The sequence below is a fragment of the Cotesia typhae genome, unplaced genomic scaffold, assembly GCF_013202065.1.
Source record: "Cotesia typhae breed Kobodo isofemale line unplaced genomic scaffold, CoteBio_Ctyphae contig_48, whole genome shotgun sequence".
Lineage (NCBI taxonomy): Eukaryota > Metazoa > Arthropoda > Insecta > Hymenoptera > Braconidae > Cotesia > Cotesia typhae.
In genome coordinates, this window is record NW_027423756.1 from 12,183,297 (window position 1) to 12,206,091 (window position 22,795).

The following is a 22,795-nucleotide window of genomic DNA, read 5'->3' on the forward strand; positions in this document are numbered from 1 at the left end:
TCCACTAATTATTAACAGTTATAAATTGCTCTCTTTCTTTCTTTGTGTATATTATATTACTCATAGACATACAATTTATCAAATGCAATTAGAGTTCTAAGTTATATAATCATCTAAGCAAAGAACGTTAATTGAAATTATGTAAAACGTCTAATTGTAAAATTGTATAATATAAAATAATAATTATAATAAAATTAAATGTCTTGGAAATTTTTAAATATTACGCGTTTGTTTAATTCGGTTTCATCACATATGAGCAGTTGAAAGAGAAAAGTGTGAGATCTTAATATCAAAGAGATAAAATTTTTTTTTTTATGATACAAAAGAAGTTGTAATAAATCAGTCGTTTTTTATCTTTTAAAATATGTTTATGGAATTGCTGTTTTTTATTTTATTATGTAAGTTAACATATGTGTACTTTTTTATGAGAAAAAGATTAGCTTTTTAAAACTTATGTTGTGCATAAAGATAATAAGACATGTATATAGAATTTTTTTGTGGGAAATTTCTTCAAGAGAACTCGGGGCAAAACGAGATACTTTTTAATACGCATATTGTGAAAAATTTATCGTTTCCGGTGGATTAATTGATTTGATGAGAAAATTTCAACTGTTATATCAAAAATATGCTTTGGAAATTTTTGTGATTAATTATTAAAAAATGTAAGTCAATTAAATTAATTAAAATAATTTTACAGCTTGCACAAACAATCACAGAATTTAAAAGAATTTTTATTAAAAAAATTATGACTTTATTTTTCTTTAAAAAAATATTTCTTTGTTTCATATGATCATTAACATAGACCGGATGTGTGTGGCCATAGTTTCTCCATCGTTAAAATAGCTTTCAACCCTAATAATAATACAAATAATTACCCATAAACCAAAGTAACAACTTGGTGTTATATTACTCAAGAGATAAAATTTATTTATTTACTTTATTTTTACTTATTTTTATTTTTTACTATCCACGTTATTTATATTTTACTCTTTTAGTTTTATTTTTTCATTAAAAATAAAGTGCTTGGAGCTTAAGCAATTTACCGTAAATATATAAAGGGATTTATATAACAATAAAAAAAGAATATTTTTAGAAATTTACTGTAATAAATTTTTTTTTAACAAAACTTTTTTATTAATTAAGTTTAAAATGAAGTCGCTTTAAGTTAATTAAGTCTAAGTATGTATTTATTTAGATATTAAAACAAATGGGCAATTATTTAGTAAAGTTTTGGACTTTTTTCGTGACATTATTTAAGCATTAATATTTAAGAGACACACCCACAAGATTTCCAGTTTCAACAACAGCCACGACCATGGAGAACTTGTATTTAGTTATGCACAAAGTGAAATGTGAAAGTTGGACGAATATAATTATAAATTCAACGATGAGTTTCCGGTAACGATAATTTGATAAAAAAAAATTTTTAAAATTGCAATTGAAATTATAAATATATAAATTGAATTATAAAAATAATTCGATGCAATGATATTTTTAATCACAATAAAATTCTAAATTCAATTTAAATAAAAAAGCATTGAGAGATTAAGTTTACATTGAACAGAGAGGCCATTGAATAAAGACCAATAAGAGAAAGGTTAAAGCAGAAAGAAAATTGAAAAGAAAATTGCAATATGATTAAAGTATAAATAAAATAATAGAAAATAACTAAGTATCATACACTCGGAAATAACAAAGAAAATTTTTATACAAAAGTGAAAAGTTTACTCATTGAACTGAAGACAAAAGAGTATAAACGTCTTAAAAAAATATTTGACGGAGAAAAGAGAGGTATAAGTAGACAAAGAATATCAAGGAGCTTATTATTCTTATTCTTACATTCTATTATATAATAAAATAAAAAGAATAGAAGGCTCGGTTGAGCTGCAGTTATTTTTACTTTAAAGTGCTCGTTATATTTAGTATTTAAGCATATCGAAATCGAACGACGGATGTTATAAATAGTTTTACAAGTTGTTATTACGTTGATTAAGACCAAAAAAATTTTTCGAGTAGCCTCGACCGGGAATCGAACTCGGAACTTTTCGGTATCAATTTTTTTTTTTTTTTTATTATGCTTTAAATAGCTCAGAAAATAATTTTTCTATTTCCCCCCGGAAAAATAGATGAATGTACATACATACATAAATATAGTACAATTTTTAAAATTCTTTTAACAAAAAAATTATAGCAAAGAAATTTTATTAAAAAATTTCATCTTTAGAAGCTTTGAAAAATTATAAATGAGATTTTTATAAATAATTTTCTATGCCTAATTTATTTTTCAAGCAAAATCAAAAGATTGTCAAGTGTCTGCTAACTTCAGTCTCATTATTTTAAAACAATTACTCAAAAAGCGTAAATAATATTTATAAAGTTAATTTTTGTAAATAAATAAATCAGTAAATTTTTGACAGCTGAATAATAAATTTAATTGCAGCAAAAATAATTATATTAAGCGACGGCAATTTTATTCCGTTATTTAAAGATTAAATTCTGAAGAGAAATAAAATTTCTTAAAACGATTAAATTTTATAGAATATTTTTAAATTAAAATCCATTTCTTCCTCGAGAAGCCATCTATCATCTGGCTCTAAAAACTATAAATTTTATCCATGACTCAAAGGCAAGATAACGACCGCCATTTGAATATTAATATGACTAATCAATACTGCGTAATTACGGCGGATGAAATTATGTTCGACGATGAATATATATTTGCTTTATACAAGTATTATTTTTTCAAGATAAAAATATTTTATATTTATTTAGTTTGAGTTTGAACTCTGTCAAATAGTAACGAAATAATAAAATCGATTATTGCTATTAATAATTATCATCGTGATCAAATTTGATAAGGCGCACAAAGGCGATAAAATTAATCGAGTAATATTCCTGCGATCGCAGCAGCTCAGATGTTATTTATAGCTTGGAAATAATTAAATTGCTTTGCTATACAGCCATCAACCCTAAGGTAAAGTTTTTTCCCTTTTAGATATTTTTTATCGGAGTTTTAATATTTATATCTCCGTTTAATTACAAGAAAATAACAATCTTCTCGATAAATCGTAAACGGCTGTATAAATCTTCAAGTGTTCTTCGGATTAAAGTAAAAATTAATAAAGTAATTATGTTTTTTTTTTTTTTTTAATCTTTATGGAAAAATTTTATGAATATATAGCAAAAATATGTTTTTTTAGATCATTGTTTTTAATTTGTTCCATTGAAATTCATGAAAAAGAAGACACCTGAGAACACACCTGTACTAGAGTACTTTGTACCATCTGTCGTGCAAAGAACTGACGATGAAGAATACGCGATGTATATAATATATATTAATAATTTTAAAGTCATTCTTCGAAATAGAAAGTCATTGTTATTGATTCAGTTGTATCCTAAAAATATATTTTTCGTGACTAATATTTAATAGAAGCATTAAATTTGTTAGAAAAATAACAAATTTTAATAATTATTCAAGATGACTCGATTTTTTACAAAACTCAGTTAAATATTTTTAATTTAAAAATTTATTTAATTTTTTTTTTTATCAAGGACGTTAACAATCTTGATTTGCAAGAAAGTAAATGAACTTTTTTTTGCAATTTAAATTATTAAACTTTTTAGAGCACAAGTTAAATAAAATAAAAATAAATAAACAACTGAAAAGTAAATAAATACAAACTAGCGGAGATAAAAAAAACTGGAGATACTTTGAATAAATAGACTCTATAATGATGATGCTTTACACGAGATTCGGTAGAATAAACTTTGAATTTGTATAAAGAAAAGCTTTTCCATTATATTATGTTAACTCACGTCTGTCTGCTTTTCTTTTAGTAAGACTGCTTCTAAAATATTTTTTTTGTAAATTCATTAATATTAAAAATATATTTAATAGATAAATACTTATAAATTTTTAAAAAGGATTTTAATAATTGGATCTTAGATGGAATTTTTTAATGAAAAACAATATTGAGATCAAGTATGAAAAATTTTAAATTCATAAGACATGAATTAAACACACAAAAGCTGAGATCTATTGATTACACAATAGAGTAAAAAGTCTCGAATGATTATGCAGCAGAAAGCAGGTACTGAATAAAGGAGAAGATTTTCAAATAAAACCACCTTCATTATTGTATTGTTAAGCCTTATTATTGTGGTGTATTGTGTGAAATATGTTACAAGTTATAACTCAAAAAACCCAAATCAAAAAAAATAAACTTTGTCATGATTTTAATAATAATTTATTATTTAAATTATTATTACTAAACCAATAAATCTTTCTTAGCTTTGTGATATTTGAATTTATGAATTTAAATATTTTAGTGTCAGTAATTTATTATAAAAAATTACGATGTAAAAAAAAAGTTTTTTTTTTTTTTTTTTTTTCCCAAAAATTGCGTTAAATCTGTGCGGAGATAAATTAATTAAAATTCTTTGGAGCAAATACAAAAAATAATTTCTTTTTTTTTTTCTTTTATATAAATTCGTAATGTGTGTTTGAGAATTCTCTCGTGCTCGACGAACCATGAATAAACCGTGAGTCAGACTTTAAAACGATATGTTATAGAAAAAGAAATGAGAAAAATAAATGATCTGTTCACTGACATTAGATATTTTAATTTTCTACGTGATTTTTTTTTCATTTAAAATTTACATTAATTAGAGTCATGATGTTAAGATAATATACTGTATAAATACATATATATGTGTATAATAATAGTAATAATAATAATAATAATAATAATAATTATTAATAATAAATGTCACATAGTTGAGCTTTTAGTAAATTAAATTGCAGAGTAAGTGATACAAAAAAAGAAAAAAAAATAGCAAGCCGGAGTCGAGCCGAGGCTTAAAAAAAAAAAAAAAAAAAAAAAAAAATGACTTTTTGCTTTATTTTTAATCAAGCTATTTTTAAATAAAACGCATGTGCATGTAAAAGAATAATATACGTATTCATAAGACCACATGAAACACGTAACATTTTATTTAGACGTTAATTTATTTTTATTGTTTATGAATTTTGTTTAAGCCCAGGGTCTGTGACACGAGTAGTGTTATGAAACGTGTTAATGCATACACACGAGTGTACTGTGCAAAGAACTGAGGAACTAAAACGTAACCGAGTACATACTGTAAAAAAAAAAAAAGGCAAAGGGGTGTTGTATCGCGTGAGACAGAAAAATGAGAGCCAGAGTAGAACGAGAGGCTGAGTTATATCAAAGTCAGGATGACTTTGAAAGTGTTAATTGCAATTAAAAGTGTAAAACCGCTTGGAGACATCAAAGAAAAGGTGGATCAAGCATTATGCGTATAAATTTCTCAATCGCTCGGTCCTGGGGGAATAACATGGTAATTTATTGTTGAATTTTAAGTTTAACAAAAAGTGAATAATTCATGAATATTTAAGTTAGGTTACAAGAGGATGCTATTATTTTTAAAATTTTCTTATTATTTTTTAAAATAAAAATGTTAATTGTTGAAACAAAAATTTTAGTTGAAAAAACTGAGGAAAGGTATGATTTTATCAGACAAAAAATTATAAAGAAGCGAAATGTAATCTCTGCGAGATATTGCGATGAATAATTTACATTCTGAGTAGTTTGTTCATTCGCTCGCTTGCTGTTATAGTTTTAATGTATTTAGATAATACATTAAAAGTTGTACCAGCTCCTAAGTTGTTTACAACTGTAAATTATAATAATATTATCACTGTATTTAATTTGTGTTAAAAAATTTAATAAGGAATTAAATTGTAAAACTTGTAATTGAAAATAAATTAAACATGATATTTTAATGTATTTTTACTGTTATATATAATGCGGAAATGAAATTGATTTAGTTATAAATTGATTGGTAATCCTCCTTCGCTCCTCAATGCAGTTCATCTGCGAAAGTTTTGTCCTTTATTCGACAATGGAACACGAATGCATTCAACGTAAAGTTAAATTGTCTTCTATCTTATTATTATTATTATTATTATACCTAAAGACATAATAATATTAAAATATATACTATTCTCTCTTCCTCTTTCATTTCATCTCAACCAAGCTCGTAACTTAACTTGTAATATAACGACATTGATGAATGCAATTAACCCACTTTACTCTAATATATCGGCACAATTAATTTATTAATTACTAGTTATTGCCGTGAGAATAAATTAATTTCATTCATTCATTAGTTTTTAAATTATTTCTCTCTTTAATAAATATTTATAACGATCCATTAATTTTTATTAAATCCACATTCATTAATTAAATCATTATTAACTACATTCATGAAACTGTGGTTCATTTTTTCCATTTTTATTACATAAAAAAAAAAAAAAAATATTAAACAAAATGGAACAACAGACATCTAAGTGAAGCTAATTAGATCCCGTGTCTCCGACGCGGGAGGCCAGAGTTCGATCCCCAGCGCCGACTAAATGTTAAAAATAGTATTCACATTTTTTCCAAGTGGTCCGAATTTCTCTCCCGACTATTAATCTTAAATTTAATTATCAAAAATATTTAAAACCACAAAGAAAAAAAATTACCATTTGTATAATTTATTAAAAAATAAATTGATTGATTATTTTATTATTTAAATAATAAATAAATTCAATGATAATTATTCACAGACTTTGATTGTGTACCAACGAGCGTTTAACGAGTTTTATACATTCGTTTGACGTTAATTAAAAATAAAAATCAATGATTCAGTGCGGTAAAATTAAAATATAATATTTAGTCGATTTATTTGTTAATTAGACTGTGTTTAATGTCCCCAAAAGAACCCATCCATTTATACTAAAGGTATGATTAATTAAAATGCATATATTTTGTAGTCTATATTTGCAAACGTTTGATATTCGTTCGTTCAATTAAATCAGTTCAATTAAATGGTTTATGGAGTGTGTATTACGTTTTATTCAACTATCACAGATTCGGAGATAATAATTATATATACGCTCTCGTCATTATATATAATATCGTAAAAAAAACCCGCATTTATTTGCGGATTAAATCAGTTAAGTTTGACGCAATAAATTTTTACTAAATAATTATTTTAATTTAAACTAAACTAAAAAACTTTTTTGTTTAAATTATTCTTAGACTTTTGCTTTAAAATATAATGAAGCTCGGATCAATATTCAATTTATATACCAAGCTATTAACAAGTAAAATACAAAAAAACAGAATTTAAAACTTTTTTAATTATGTTCCATTAGTTTTTTACTTTAGCAAAAAAAAGAATAACCCGGAAGAAAAGTATTAATAGGGTCCTTAAAGAATAAACGAGTCAGGTAATATCTTTTTTTTTTCTTTTTTATTAACGATGCCAAGCAATCTAACAATGAATGATGGAATAAAATGTTGGAAAATAATCCAAACTGATTTCTACTATCTCTTTCTTTCTTTTTTATCGATACTACTTTCATCTCGCTTTTTTAGTTTTTATTATTACTACACGTAAACTACAAAGACGATAAAAGTAATAAGTATATTTTTTTCTTTTAATCTGATATTTTTTTTTTACTAAATGACGTAAAAAATATAGTGCCGGTTTATTAATTCTAAAAGAACTATTAAGGTACTTGATTATTTATAAATTTTTAGTTATTTATAAATAAATAAAATATTGATATATTAAATAATGACTTTTGTTAAATTGCACTGTACTCTCTTAAATATTGACGTTATTGAAGATATAAGCTCATCCCGATGTTACACTCATCAAGAGCTTTTATTAGAGTACCCACATGTATTTTTGATATATTTTTCATATATACATATATATAAATATACAAAATATATGAAAAATTAATGTGGGTATTCAAATGAAAGGTCTCGATGAGTGGAACATCAGGATGAGCTTATATCTTTAAAACTGTCAATATTTCACAAGATACAAGGTCACGTTTTAATGATGTATTTCGAGTATTTTCAAATGCGGCTTAAATATATATCATAATAAATTAACTATCGGGGAGAATAAAATGAAACCTTGAAAAGGCACAAATTTAAGTCAAGACCTGTGCAATGACACTAAATTTCACTAAAAAAACCGATTTTGTTATATGGAAACAAAATTTTTCTTTCTCTTAATAATATAGATAATAATTATTTTCTTAAAAATTTTTGTTTCGAAAATTAGCCTTGAAAATAAATAACAGCTTATAATTTAAAAAATTAGGATATTTTAAAAGAAAGAAAAAATATTAACTTGTAAAAATAAAAAATGAAGGTAAAATATTGAAACCAATTGTCGGACATTTTAAGAACAGATGTTTCTACCTGGGTCAGACGACGGTCAAAGTTAATAAATACCCGTGTAGAAATTTTTAAAATTTTAACAACCGAGAATAAAACAAACTTTTAAGATAACCGGTATTTTTTATTTCCACTAGAAAATTGGGTCTGACGGTTTACGATATTTTTTCATTTTTTTAATGTACCTACAATGTATAGGTATGGGTAAGGGTATGGATGATGGTTATAGTTATAGCGCGAAACGTACAAGGTAATAAAATTTTTTTCCGTCGGTCGTTGTTAAGGATTTTAATGGCATTAAAAACAATAAATAAAATGGAATGAAAAATAGCTAAATAAAACTGACAGAGTATAAAAAATAAAATAATACTTCTAGAGTATAGGGTGATGAATTTTCTTGAAATTCATGACAGGTGAGCGTGTGTCAATCAATGACAAACCCAAAAAATAAAGATAAATTACAAAGAAAACGCGAATAAAAAATTTATGAAGGAAGATATATATTGAAGCGTTTGTCATCGGTTTGCTGGAAAAACTCTGGTGTCAACGTTACAAACGATACTTTCCCACCATGCCACCGCATGCAGCTATGACAACTAAACTCATCAATCTGTCGATCCCAATCACCGGATGTCGTCTATCCTAATGATTTTCCAAGGACCAACTACTCGCAAACTCTCTTATATATTTCGGCTATTTTTCATTTATAATCCCCGCTAGCAAATTACGGGGATCAAAAAATACCGAGTAATAAAAACTTTAAAAAAATAATAATAATAAAAGTTTTAAATGTATAGTTGTGCACGGATCCACGTTAATTCTTGGCGAATTTGATAAGCCACTCGATTACGATTTCCATTTTAGATAACGCGGTATAAAAGCTTTTAATTTTGTTAAACTTGAGTGCGTTTTCGGGTAACAGTCTTCTGTATCGTGTTATTAAATAAGAAAAGTTATTAAAAAATAATTAAAAATTGTTTAATTACTTTAATATCTCTTCTGAGAATTTAATAAGTAAAAATAAATATTAAATCAGATATTTGCCTGTCTTAATTGCCGATCGTAAAGGAAAATTAATTAATTACCGTTGGTTAATCATGTATCCGTTCTACTCATAAAATCATCTTTTATAAATCATCATTTTTTTAAATCAACGCATTTACTTATTTTTTATTGTATCCGCATGCTAATTATTTATCTTTTATACTTTGTTTTTTTATGGAATATTGATTGCGATAGAACTTTTCATTTTTTTAGTTATTACTTTGATGTTTTTATTTCAATTCTAAGTAATTGTTTCATAAATTCATCACATAACTTCTCTAAGTTTTTTTAAATTTTATTTTAATGGCTCTAAAAATGACAGCGTTAATTAAAAATGATGTAAAAAGATTGTAAAAGATTTTAAAGTCGATAATAAAAAATATTTTTTTCACTAAAAAATAACAATTAATTTTTCAATTACTTTGATACATAAAATTGATTTATGTAAATTAAAAATTATCTTAAATGACTTCTTGTAATTTTTAACAAATAAAAAACAAAAGCCGCTATTTTTACAACCAACCATTGAAGTATGCAAATAAAAAATTGGTTGAATTTATGAAAATAAAGTTTACCGATGTCTAAAAATTTTTAGATTTTTTTTTTATTGAAAAAATTATTTAAAAAAAATTAATTGAAAAAAATCTAAAATTGTTAAGCTTCTAATTTAATAAATTGCTTAATTTATTAAATTAGAATTAAAAAATATTTTTTTTTAAATTGCACTTACGGTTTTTAAATTTTTTTAAGGGTGAAAAATTGTTTTTTATTTTTTTGTAATTATTTTTTCAATAAAAAAAAATTCTAAAAATTTTTAGAAGTCGGCTAAATTAATTTTCATTAATTTTAATGGCATTGAAATTTTATAAAATAATAAAACGCGAAATTAAATAAGATAATATTTATCAATTCCTTCGAAAAATTTTCAATAAAAAAATTAAAAATTCTTCCTAACAATAGAAAACTATTTTTATAGATTTTAGTAGCAAAGCTTTTGCGGACAAACATCACTTTTCAACCACTAAAAAATCTGAATAGCCCTGAGCCTTATCGTAGAAAATTTTTCATTTTATTCCCAACTTTTTGGCTTGAATTCAGCGTAAATGCGAACAATACCCGGCCATTGGTCTTTTCAAATTCTAAACTCCATTATTTGTGCAAGTCTTACGTATTGAAAGTTTATTGAAACCGCGCAAGATGGCGCCAGGCTTCGCGAATCCGACGCTACTGTTTTTAGAGTAAGAAAGTGGCGAAAATTGTATTTTTACAAACTTTTTCATTTTTTAACCTACAAAATAAGTAACCTTAAATATAAATTAATAATTTTTGTTGTTCGTTTGTTTAAATTAAAATAAAAAAAATTGGAGCTGAAGTAAAATAATAATTATAATTAATTCACTGAATTTCATTAAAACAATTTAATAAAAAAAAAATATATAAATGGGATTTCCGATTGTTTATTAATTTAGCAGATTTGATAATTTTTAGATTTATTTTTTACTAAATAAATCATGAAAAAAAAAAAAACATTAAAAAATAATGAATGAAATTTTTTATTAAATAATTTTTCAGAAGAAATTTTCATTAAATAAAATTAAAAAATTATCAAGTAACTGCAAAACTTTAATGATGACACTGAAGTTAGCCGACGTTATTAATTAATCGTTTATTAAATTATAATAAAAAAATGCACGTAGAGTTTTTAAAATTTTTTACATGTGAAATTTTTTAAAAAATTTTTTTTGTCACCATTTTTTCAGTAAAAAAAATTCTAAAAATTTTAAAATGTCGGCTAACTTAATTTTCAATGACATTAAAATTTTTTTAGAATTCAATAGCAATTAAATTATTACAAAAAAAAATATTATTAAAAAGTTTCACATGTAAAAATTAATAAAAATTACAATTAAACATTTTTTTATTAAAATTGATTTGTTAAAAAAAAATTTTAAAATAAACAGCTGACGGCTAACTTCAGTATTATAATTTTGATAGTATAATGTCATGATTTCCAAAACTTACCGGCTCAGCCGGGTACGTTGATAAAATGGAATCCAGTTTAACACCTTACACTTTCACCATATAGTAATTAAATATTTATTAATAAATTATTTATTTATTTAGTTAAATAAATATTTGAAGTATCGTAACCGATCACTTGGGTCAAGAACGTTAATCCGTGTGCGGCACTACACTTTAGTCACTTTTTTAATAATAATAATAATAATAATAATAATGATTAAAAAACAAAATCCTCCAAACGGAAACTATCCCAGTGTGTTTGAAAAAATATATCACTTAGCTCGAACATTTACAACATAAACAAATATATTATTTAATATTGTAAATAAATTGTTGTCGGTTATCCACGTGATTGTACTTGAATAACTCGGCGGTAATTGAGTGCACTTGACTGATTAAATTTGTTGAATAATAATAAATAATCAACCCGGTAATTACCGATGTTTATTTAAATCGAGCGATTTAGGAGCTGCGATAATGCGACGAGAGCAAAACGTGGTTATGTTACTACGTGAACTCGTGGTATGGGAGTAAACGTGGACAGAAATAGAACGACGCGCGCTCCTCGTGGCGGTCGGCGCGGGAATGACTGGAGGGACGCGATCTCTAAGAACCTTGGTGGGGGAAAAACACTTTTTAGGTGGGGATATTAGAGTTTTAAGTGGGGGATAAATCACCAGAGAGGTAGAAAATAATGTTTTGGTGGGAGATTAATTTTATAGAATCCAATAGAAGGAAAATTTGATGCTGGATATATTAAATATGACAACGCGACGTTTTATTTGCTCTAAGCTGTAATTAAATTTGAGTGTATTTTTTTTTTTTTTTTTTTGAATTTTTGTGACAGATTTTTAGATTAGTTAGAAATTTATTGATTGTTGCATTATTTACAATAATAAAATTAGCCAACGTTTTTTTATTTTTTTTTCATTTATTTAATTATAACAAAAAATAATTTTTTTTAAATTGCCTTTGCAATTTTTTAAATTTTCTACATGTGAAATTTTTTTAATTAATTTTTTTTTCAATAAAAAAAATTCTAAAAATTTTTAGATATCGGCTAAATTTATTGCCAAGCATTATTTAATTTAATATTTTAAAAAAGTCAAAGTTTTTTTAATTAATCATTTGACAGGTTGAATTAATTATTAAGAGAATAAGTAAAATTTTGTGGGCCTTGTATCTGATGAAGTATTGAAATTTTTAAATAAATAAGCTTATCCCGACATTACATGAAAATAAATTTAGCAGATATTTAATAATTTATTAAAAAAATTTTTTTAACAACTAAATTATGGCAAAAAAATTGACATTTAGAAATTTTAAAAAATTAAAAATCCAATTTTTTAAAAATCATTTGTTTGTTAAATAAAATTTTAAAATTCTCTAATGACTGCTAATTTTAATGTCATCGACATTACACTAATCGAGAGCTTTCATTTGAGTACCCACATCAATTTTTCATATATTTATATATATTATGTATATGTATATATGACAAATATATAAAAAATGCATGTGGGTACTCAAATGAAAGCTCTTGATTAGTATAACATCAGGATGAGCTTATATCTTTAAAAACGTCAATATTTAAAAAAGTACAGTGTAATTTAACAAAATTCAATTTTATCGAAAAAAAATTTATTTAATTAAAAAAAAAAAATTTTTGGGTAAAAAAAATTATTAAGACGAATTTCTTAAACGAAGAAGAAAAAAATTTAATTTAAAATGAAGAAATTCTTTAAAAAAATTTTCTGGGTTGAAGAATTTTTTAATCAAATATTTCTTCCAGAGTGAACTAGTTTCATTTACGAAGAATATATGAACCATATGGAGTAGAGCTGGCGTATTTACATTCACTTGTTAGTCTATAAAATAAAAAAATATATATATTGAAACTTTTAAATCGAAATAACAGTAACAATAGACATAACAATAATCCTTTTGATGTTTTTTAAAAAACGGTTCATAAAAGATACGACCCCTCCGTCATGACTTGTAACAGTTGTCAATCTAGCAATCAGGATAATCCCTCATGCCTGTCAAATTTATATCCACTTTTCAACGTCTTCCCTCTTCTCCGTTAAGCGACCCTTCACAATGAGATTAATAAAATAATTTATAAAAACTTTTAAGGTAATTAATGAAACACCGTAAGTCACAATATTTAATTAAATAATAAGATCGTCATCAAAAGTTATGAATAATTTATAATATTAAACAGAAAAATTAATTTAAAAAAAATTAGCTTGTTAGTTTAATAAGTAAAAAAGAAATTACACTTTGTAACATTCCATAATCGCTTGTAATTATTATTAATTGCGATAAAAAATGAGATGAAAAAATTAATTCATCAATCATGCCGAGATTAGTTTACTTTACATTATAATTATAAAATGCAAGATAATGTTTTAAAAAAAAATAATTATAATTATGAATAGATCAGCCAATTGTTTCAATGATTTATAATATATACATGAATATTTGTCTGTATATAATACAAGAAGACGTCACTGGTAATTACTTTAATTCACGTGGAAATTCAAAGAAAAAATTTATTATTTTATCTTGATCGTTTGATTTATACATTTCAATTACAAAAAAAAAAACATACGTCGTAATAATATACAATTTTCTTCAATTGAAATCATTTTTCTCGGCATAGAATATTACGAAAAAATAATGATTCATTAATTTATTAATTTTGTAATAACATCAATAAAACTGATGGGAAGACGTTGTAATAATCAATAATAAATCACTGTAAATTTAAATTGCGTTGTACTTTTAAAATAACTCAATTAACTTGAGATTCAATTGACTTTTCGAGGTCTTAACAGTATTATATTTGCAAATACTGTTTAAACAAACCCATATCATTTTTTTTTTATTGTAAATATATTTTTATTACTTATTAAATGAAGCTTCATAAACAACAAAGGCATTTGAAAGATATACGGAAAAAAGTAAATAGTCTATTTGTAATAAGTACACTAAAAAAAAATTAACTTAACTGTATTACATTATTAAAAAATAATTGAAAAAGTCTCAATTAAAAATAAACACTTTGCGTATTACCATTGGTCGAACCAATATTTAATTATCGGCCTTTCATTGCTCGAAAATTCTTGGGATTTATGTGAAAATTTTTTGCCAATCAAATGAAATGAATATTTGATATTGCTGAATGTTTTATAAGGCCAAAGAGTTGATCGGAATATTTGTTTGAATTCCTCTTGAAATATTACAGGTACATATATGATATGATTAATTTACGACGGGGGTAGAGGAGGAAAAGAGAACGCTCGATAAAAAAATTCCAATTACTTTATTTGGTGTTTAATTATTTTTAGTTGTTGTTAAACTGACGGTACAACGTTAAAAGAAATTACAGAAAAATGTTAATAATTTTCAACTGAATAAAGGAATGTAATTCCAGTTTTTATTAAATAAAAATACACGATCTCCAATCGTCTATTGAACTCACACAGCATTTAAAAGGTATGAAAGATTCATTATCAAGAAGACACTTTAATAGACAGACCTGACATTATATTATTTTATAAAAAAAAAAAAAAAAAAAAAAAAAAAAAAATCTATTAGGGTTTGATTGAAAGTTGTAAAATAATATAAATGTAATTGACGGTGCAACAAGACTTGTACCTGCGCTAGTAAGTAAAGACATAGTTTTGTTAGATACAGACAAGTTTTAAAATTACGTTGACGTTTATCGAGGTTGCCGCGGGCTGTTGACTATAGTGTGTAGGGTAAATTATATGTACCCTCAACATGAAAAGTTGTTTGACATTTTTTCTGGTTCGAGCAAAAACTTTTATATTTCTTTCTTGAGAGTTCACTTTACCCGTTGGATTAGTAGAGTATAGAACCGACATTAATTAAACACGACTAATCCTCTTGCCTATTATATTCTCACTTTTTTTCTCCACCCTTTACGCGTGTTATCCAAAGGGTTTTACCTTAGTAATTCTTTTTTATTCTTATTACTTTAATAGTACTACCGGAAAACTTGTTATCTGGGTTAAAGTAATTGGTTTAGACGCAATTTACGTCATCTTAATGTATTTATACAAGACAGTGTCATCATTTAAAGTAGCAATGCTCAAGCGATAAGTAAATGAATCATATATTTAATATTATCGCTTTGTAAATCTGATTAAATTTTATTCGTTCATTTTTAATCATAAATATTATTTTCTCAATACTCTTACTTATGCTAATGTATTTACTTTTTTTTTTTGTTTCATATTTTCTTTTAGTCTATTTAAACATATCTCATTTTGTCTTGGAAACGTGCCATAACTTTTTATTTTTTTTCTAATAAAAACTTGTTTTAGTTTTATTATTACTTTTTATTGCTTTTACTTGTGATTCAAGAGATGGAAAATTTTTTTTACATTAAATTTCATTTTTGTCTGAATTATTGATTAATAAAATTGATTTATGTGCTATAAAAAATTTTTTAAATAATTATTTTTTAATTAAAAAAAAAATAAAATAATTAATCAATAAATTTAAACATTAAATTCTTCATCAATTTTACCTCAGAATAATAATAAATTTTCAAGACCTGTTTTTATCTAATCTCCACAATAAAAAGACAAATTACAAAATAAATTTGAAGCTTTAAAGCGATAAGAGAATAAACTAAAACATTTAATAGATAAAATTAATTAATAATAACAATAAACATTGTAACAAAAGTTTGTTATAATAGAGAATAAAAATAAAAATAATCATTGTTATAAATATAAAAATTTGATAATAAAAAAGTTTATTGTAGTTTTATTTACGTTTATAAATATATATATAGATACCAATAGGTATTGTGAAAAAATAAGTAGGACATAAGAAGAATATCTCGAGGTGGGAGAGAATAAGAGATTCTTAGTAATAATGAATTGGTGTAGTGGGGAATAAAAAGATGAAGATGCTGAGAAGAGGTAAATAAGGCGATGTAGAGTACGAATATGACTAGAAAGAGGATAAATATATATATATATATATATATATACAGGGTGTCTCTGAAGTGGCGGGAGTAATTGTTGGGGTCGATAGAGAAAAAAATACTGAATCGAAAGTTCCTGAGCCAAAAATTTTTTTGGGCCATAGAATTTGAGTTATGAATTAAAAACGATAGCCAATCAGAAGCGCGCTATTCGAGAAATGAAAATGAGCGGGGAAGTAGAGGAGACGCGAGAGTGAGATGCTGCAATAGCAGCTTACTCGCTCACACAAAGCCGAGCATGAGAGGGGATTGTGACGCTATGAGCCGAGTACGTAAGTGTGAATGAGTGGATGTATGAGGTCGCAAGCGGACGGCTTAATGTATGAGTGTGTGTCCGTGTATTGCAGCATTATTGGAGGCGTTGTAACGCTGAATTAAAGCTAACCGGGTACTCTAAGACAGAGGAAAAATTTTAATTTTTATTTTTATTCGAAAAAATTTAATAAAAAAATAAAAAGGCCCAAGATTTAACCAGACCCACAGAAACGGAGAGTAAATTTTTAATTCTCATTTATTTTGCTGGGGATTATTTTCAAATACAAAAAAAAAAAAGGCTAAGATTCAACTGGAATCTTAATTGCTTAATAAAAGGAGTAAAGTGTAATGATGTGAATGCAAACTAATAACATTAAAGTAAAGTTATCCTTGAACTGCCGAAACACCTGTAGATTTTTTTGAAATGATTTCTTTGCTAAGAAAAAGGGAAACTAAAATATCAAAATTACTAAAACGTGAATGCCATTTCTTTTTCATATTTTCTTCGACATTTTACCTGTCAGTGAATAAAAAGAATATTTAAATTGAAATATCAAAATTATAAGGACTTGAATTCAATGTTTTGTTAATTTATCATTTGACATTTTACCTATCAATTAAGTGATAAATAATTTAAATTAAAATATCAAAATTATCAGGGCTTGGGTGCGATTACTACTTAATTTGATACTTGGGATTTTACCCGTCAATTCATTAGAAATTTATTTCAATTATAAGATCAAAATTATGAGAACATGAGTGCGATTTATTTTTAATTTATTATTCAGGATTTTAACAGTCAATTGATTGATAAACAACTTTATTTAAAATATCAAAATTATCAGGACCTGAGTTCAATTTTTTTTTTTTAATTTATTATTTATTTACCTGTCAATTAATTAAAAAATAATTTTTATAAAAATATCAAAATTGTTCGGACTTGAGTTCAATTTTTTTCTTAATTTATAATTTGACACTCTACCTGTTAATTCACTGATAGATAATTCTAATAAAAATATCAAAATTATTCGGACTTGAGTTCAATTTTTTCTTAATTTATAATTTGACATTCTACCTGTTAATTCACTGATAGATAATTCTATTAAAAATATCAAAATTATTCGGACTTGAGTTCAATTTTTTTTTAATTTATCATTTGACATTTCGCTTGTTGATTAAGTGATTAATAATTTTAATAATAATATCAAAATTATCAGGACTCGAGAGCGATTTTTTTTTAGTATATTTTTTTACATTTTACCTGTCAATTAACTGATAAATAATTTCAATTAAAATATCAAAATTATTCGGACTTGAGTTCAATTTTTTTTTTTAATTTATTAGTTGACATTTTACCTGTTAATTAACTGATAAATAATTTTAATAAAAATATCAAAATTATCAGGACTCGAGAGCGATTTTTTTTCAATTCCTTATTTGACATTTTACCTGTCAATTAATTAAAAAATAATTTTAATTAAAATATCAAAATTATTGGGACTTGAGTTCAATGTTTGTTTTAATTTATTTTTGACATTTTACCTGACGATTAATTGAAAAATTATTTTACAGAATAATTCCCAGCAAAATAAATGAGAAATGAAAGTTTTCCATCCGTTTGGTTAGGTCCGGTTGAGTCTTGGGCAATTCCTTCTGTTTTCAAAAATTATTCCGAGCATAAGAAATAAGTAATAAAAATTTTCTATCTGTTCGTTTTGGTCCGGTTGAGTCTGGGGCCTATTTTCTTTTTTGAAATAATTTTGTCAATTAATAATTGATAATAAATTTTTCAATCAGTTTTTTCGTCTTGTCAAGATTAGGCTGATTTTTGTTCAATAAATTTTTGTTTGTTATTGAAAAGAGAAAATAAATTTTTGCATTCTTCTATTCTTGGCTCTGGTCGAGTCTTGGGCATTTTTTCGTTTTTAAAAATAATTCCTAGCAAAATGAATGGGAAATAAAAGTTTTCGATCCGTTTGTTTGGGTCCGATTGAGTCTGGGGCCTATTAATTTTTTTTTAAGAATAATGTTGTTAATTAATAATTGATAATAAAATTTTTCAATCAGTTATTCGAAGTCTGTTTGAGATTGGGCCTTTCTTTTCAAGGAAAATTAATCTTGGTGATCAAGTAATAAAAAATTTCTATCCGTTTATTTGGGTCCTGCTGCGTCTTGGGTCTATTTTTTTTTCTTAATAATTTAGTTAATTAATATTTAGAAATAAAATTTTTCGATTTATCTTTTTCGGGTCCGGTCGAGTCTTGGGCAATTTTTTTGTTTCGAAAATAATAATTCCCAACAAAAAAACAGGAATAAAAGTTTTCTTTCCGTTTGTTTGGGTCCAGTTAAGTCTGGGGCCTATTTTCTTTTTAAAAAATTTTGTTGATTAAAAATTCATTATAAAACTTTTCAATTATTTTTTCTTGCTCCAGTCGAGATCAGGCCCTTTTTCAAAGGAAAATAATTTTGCTGATTAAAAATAGAAAAACAAAGATTTTCAATTTATTTTATTTCGGGTCTGGTCGAGTCTAGGGCATTTTATCGTTTTCAAAAATAATTTCCTGCAAAATAAATAAGTAATAAAAATTATTTATCCGTTTGTTCGGGTCCAGTTGAGTCTAGGGCCTCATTTGTTTTTTTAATTAGTTTTGATGATCAACAATAAAAAATAAAATTTTTGGATCATTTTTTCTGGGTCCGGTCGAAATTGAGCCTTTTATTATAAAAAAAAGTTAATTATGATGATTAAAAATGAATAGTAAAATTTTTTATTCATCTCTCCCTTTCGGTCTGATGGAGTCTTGGGCATTTTTTCGTTTTTAAAGATAATTTCCAGCAAATTAAGTAAGTAATAAAAATTTTCTATCCGTTTGTTTAAGTCCGGTTAAGTCTGTGGCTTATTTTCTTTTTTAAATAATATTTGATTAATAATAAAAAATAAAATTTTTTAATTAGTTTCTCTTAGTCTGTTTGAGATTGGGCCTTGTTTCGAAAAGAAATTAATTTGGCTGATTGAAAATGAAAACAAAATTTTTCAATTTATTTTTTTTTTGGGTCCGGTCGAGTCTTGGGCGATTTTCTTCGTTTTTTAAAATAATTCCCATCAAAATAAATAAGTAATTAAAACTATCTATCTGTTTGTTTGGGTCCGGTTGAGTCTGCGGACTATTTTTTTTTTTAAATAATTTTGTTGATTGAAAATTAATAATAAAATTTTTTAATCATTTTTTTGCTCCAGTCGAGATTGGGCCTTTTTTAAAAGAAACAATTTTGCTGATTGAAAATAAGGAAAAAATTTTTGTACTGTTATTTTTTTGGATCCGATCGAGTCTTGGGCATTTTTTCGTTTTTAAAGATAATTTCCAGCAAATTAAGTAAGTAATAAAAATTTTTATCCGTTTGTTTGGGTCCGGTTGAGACTTGGGCCCATTTATTTTTTTATAATAATTTTGTTGATTGAAAATTAATAATAAAATTTTTCAATCATTTTTACTTGCTCCAGTCGAGATTGGGCTCTTTTTAAAGAAAAATAATTTTGCTGATTAAAAATAAAAAATAAAATTTTTTCATCCATCTCTTTTTGGATTCCAGTTGAATCTTAGCCTTTTTTTTTTTGTATTTGAAAATAATCCCCAGCAAAATAAATGAGAATTAAAAATTTACTCTCCGTTTCTGTGGGTCTGGTTAAATCTTGGGCCTTTTTATTTTTTTTTATTAAATTTTTTCGAATAAAAATAAAAATTAAAATTTTTTCCTCTGTCTTAGAGTACCCGGTTAGCTTTAATTCAGCGTTACAACGCCTCCAATAATGCTGCGATACACGGACACACACTCATACATTAAGCCGTCCGCTTGCGACCTCATACATCCACTCATTCACACTTACGTACTCGGCTCATAGCGTCACAATCCCCTCTCATGCTCGGCTTTGTGTGAGCGAGTAAGCTGCTATTGCAGCATCTCACTCTCGCGTCTCCTCTACTTCCCCGCTCATTTTCATTTCTCGAATAGCGCGCTTCTGATTGGCTATCGTTTTTAATTCATAACTTAAATTCTATGGCCCAAAAAAATTTTTGGCTCAGGAACTTTCGATTCAGTATTTTTTTCTCTATCGACCCCAACAATTACTCCCGCCACTTCAGAGACACCCTGTATATATATATATATATATATATATATATATATATATATATATATATATATATATATATATATATATATATATATATATATATATATATATATTTTGTTGGGTAAGAGCGTTATTACGTTTCCACGTGGACGTCATGGGAGAGCTTTAATTTTAGAAGTATTCAAATTTATTTAAATCCAATTTCCTCCGGCTTCCATATTAAATCCGTTGTGTCGTGGTTTCCACCCCCGTGTTCCCTTTCCCCTTTCCCCTTCCCAGGCCATCAACCCTCTGACCTCTTTCTCTTTCTTCAGGTATTTTACTATCGCTGACTCGCTCGCTCTTTATTCATTTATTAACTTTCTGGGCAATACTTTTATACATTTCCACCACACTGAATTTGTTTTCATTATTGCGTTTATAAACTATTTATCTGTAAAGTCTCGGGTCAATATTTTCTTTCATAACTGCATTAATTATTAATTATTATTTATCATTATTAGAGCGAATAAAATAATAATTACGTATTTTATAAATAATACAACAATAATAATATTTATTAATTTAAGGAGACCCACGCGAAGTAGTCAACATTTTTAATAGGTTTCCGCGATATTTAACGAAATAATTAGGGTTGAAAATTTTTATTTTTTGTTAGCCAATTAAATGTTAATTATTATTTAATGAGTAATTTTTTCAGATATTTCCTCAAAAATGTTATTAATTAATTTAAAAATTATTTTTAAGATGCATAAAAACACAGAAAAAAAATTAAGTTGAATTAAGAGAAAAATTCTTAAACCAAAAATATAATTTTTAAGAGGTTCGTTGTCTTGGATCAAGAGGAAAAATTCTTGAATGAAGTAAAGTTTATTTAATCCAATAAAAATATCTTAGTTTAAGAATTTTTCTACTCAAATCAAGAAGATTAAATTTTTCAAAATTATTTAATTGATTGAAATAAATATTTTTTTCTGTGAATAACATTTCTACACACAAAAAACAAATTTCTTGCGCCAAGAAAATTTTAAGGAAAACAAAAGATATTTTGGAGCAAGAAGAAATTTTCTTGTCTCAAGAGACTTTGACTTAATTCAAGAAATTTTCAATCTTCCTTGATATTTTCGTGAGCCAAGAAAATTTACACTCCAGTCAAGAATTTTTTTTTTCAGTGTACGTATAATTTTTTTAAAGACATTCTATACACTAGGAGGATACTCGGATCTCCTTAAATGAATAATTAAATACAATTGACTTAAAAAAAATTTTTTTTATTTTGATTCAACCCGAATTCATTAAAATACATTGGGTTGTATTTAATAATAATAATCTAGTTGTAACAAGACATTAATCGAGTCGGCATAGGACAATACATAGCATGACTGAAAACAATAATTTAACGTCGAATAATAATAAGAGGATGTTTTCATAAAGTTATAGCCTGGGTGCCGAGGATTAGCATTACGCGCCACGTGAATCAACTTAATCATCTAGATGCATCATAATAATATATTATAGATACAAGAGGCCTTTTAATTCTTCGCATCATTTGTGTTTAGTGTGCCGTCGATCTTTTTTTCATTCAACTAAATTAATTTATAATTTATTACATTATTTCTTTCAATGAAATTTAAAAGATATGTTTTTTATTTAAAATCAATTGTTGGCTCTTTGTTAATAATTAATTTACCTCCGCTTAATAATTTATTTAGCGGATCTATTTATTATTTAATCCATCAGTAATCTAGTCTATTCAAGTCGAGCCAATCAACTCACCAGTCTCTGCTGATCCGTGCATCGTAATCGCGAATTAAAAAATGGATAAACTATCTTAATTGGTTGGGATTCGAGATTGCTTGATCTTAATTACGAGACTTGATAAAACATTCAAGCCTTAAAGTATCTTTTTAGAGACATGTACCTCAGGTACTTTTCATTTTTTTTATTTTTACTTTGTTAATCTAGTTAAAAGTTACTCAATTGCGAATCCCATCAATCAATCTTTCTGATTTTGAATTCAATTAATCAGGGCAATGTTCTTTAAAGTTGTAT

The 22,795-nt window shown here is 25.5% G+C and overlaps 1 protein-coding gene across 3 annotated transcripts in view; it reads right to left on the minus strand.

Annotated features, from left to right (window-relative positions):
- Positions 1 to 22,795, minus strand: part of LOC141529618 (TOX high mobility group box family member 4) — a 196,677-nt gene that overhangs the window by 54,368 nt on the left and 119,514 nt on the right. The window contains exon 1 of one of the 3 annotated variants that reach the window (XM_074246252.1): positions 11,331 to 11,916. The exons of the other annotated variants lie outside the window; for them this stretch is intronic. The gene's annotated coding sequence lies outside the window, so the exon portion shown is untranslated. Of the gene's footprint in view, positions 1 to 11,330; positions 11,917 to 22,795 lie in introns of those variants that run through there. 3 annotated transcript variants of the gene reach the window in all.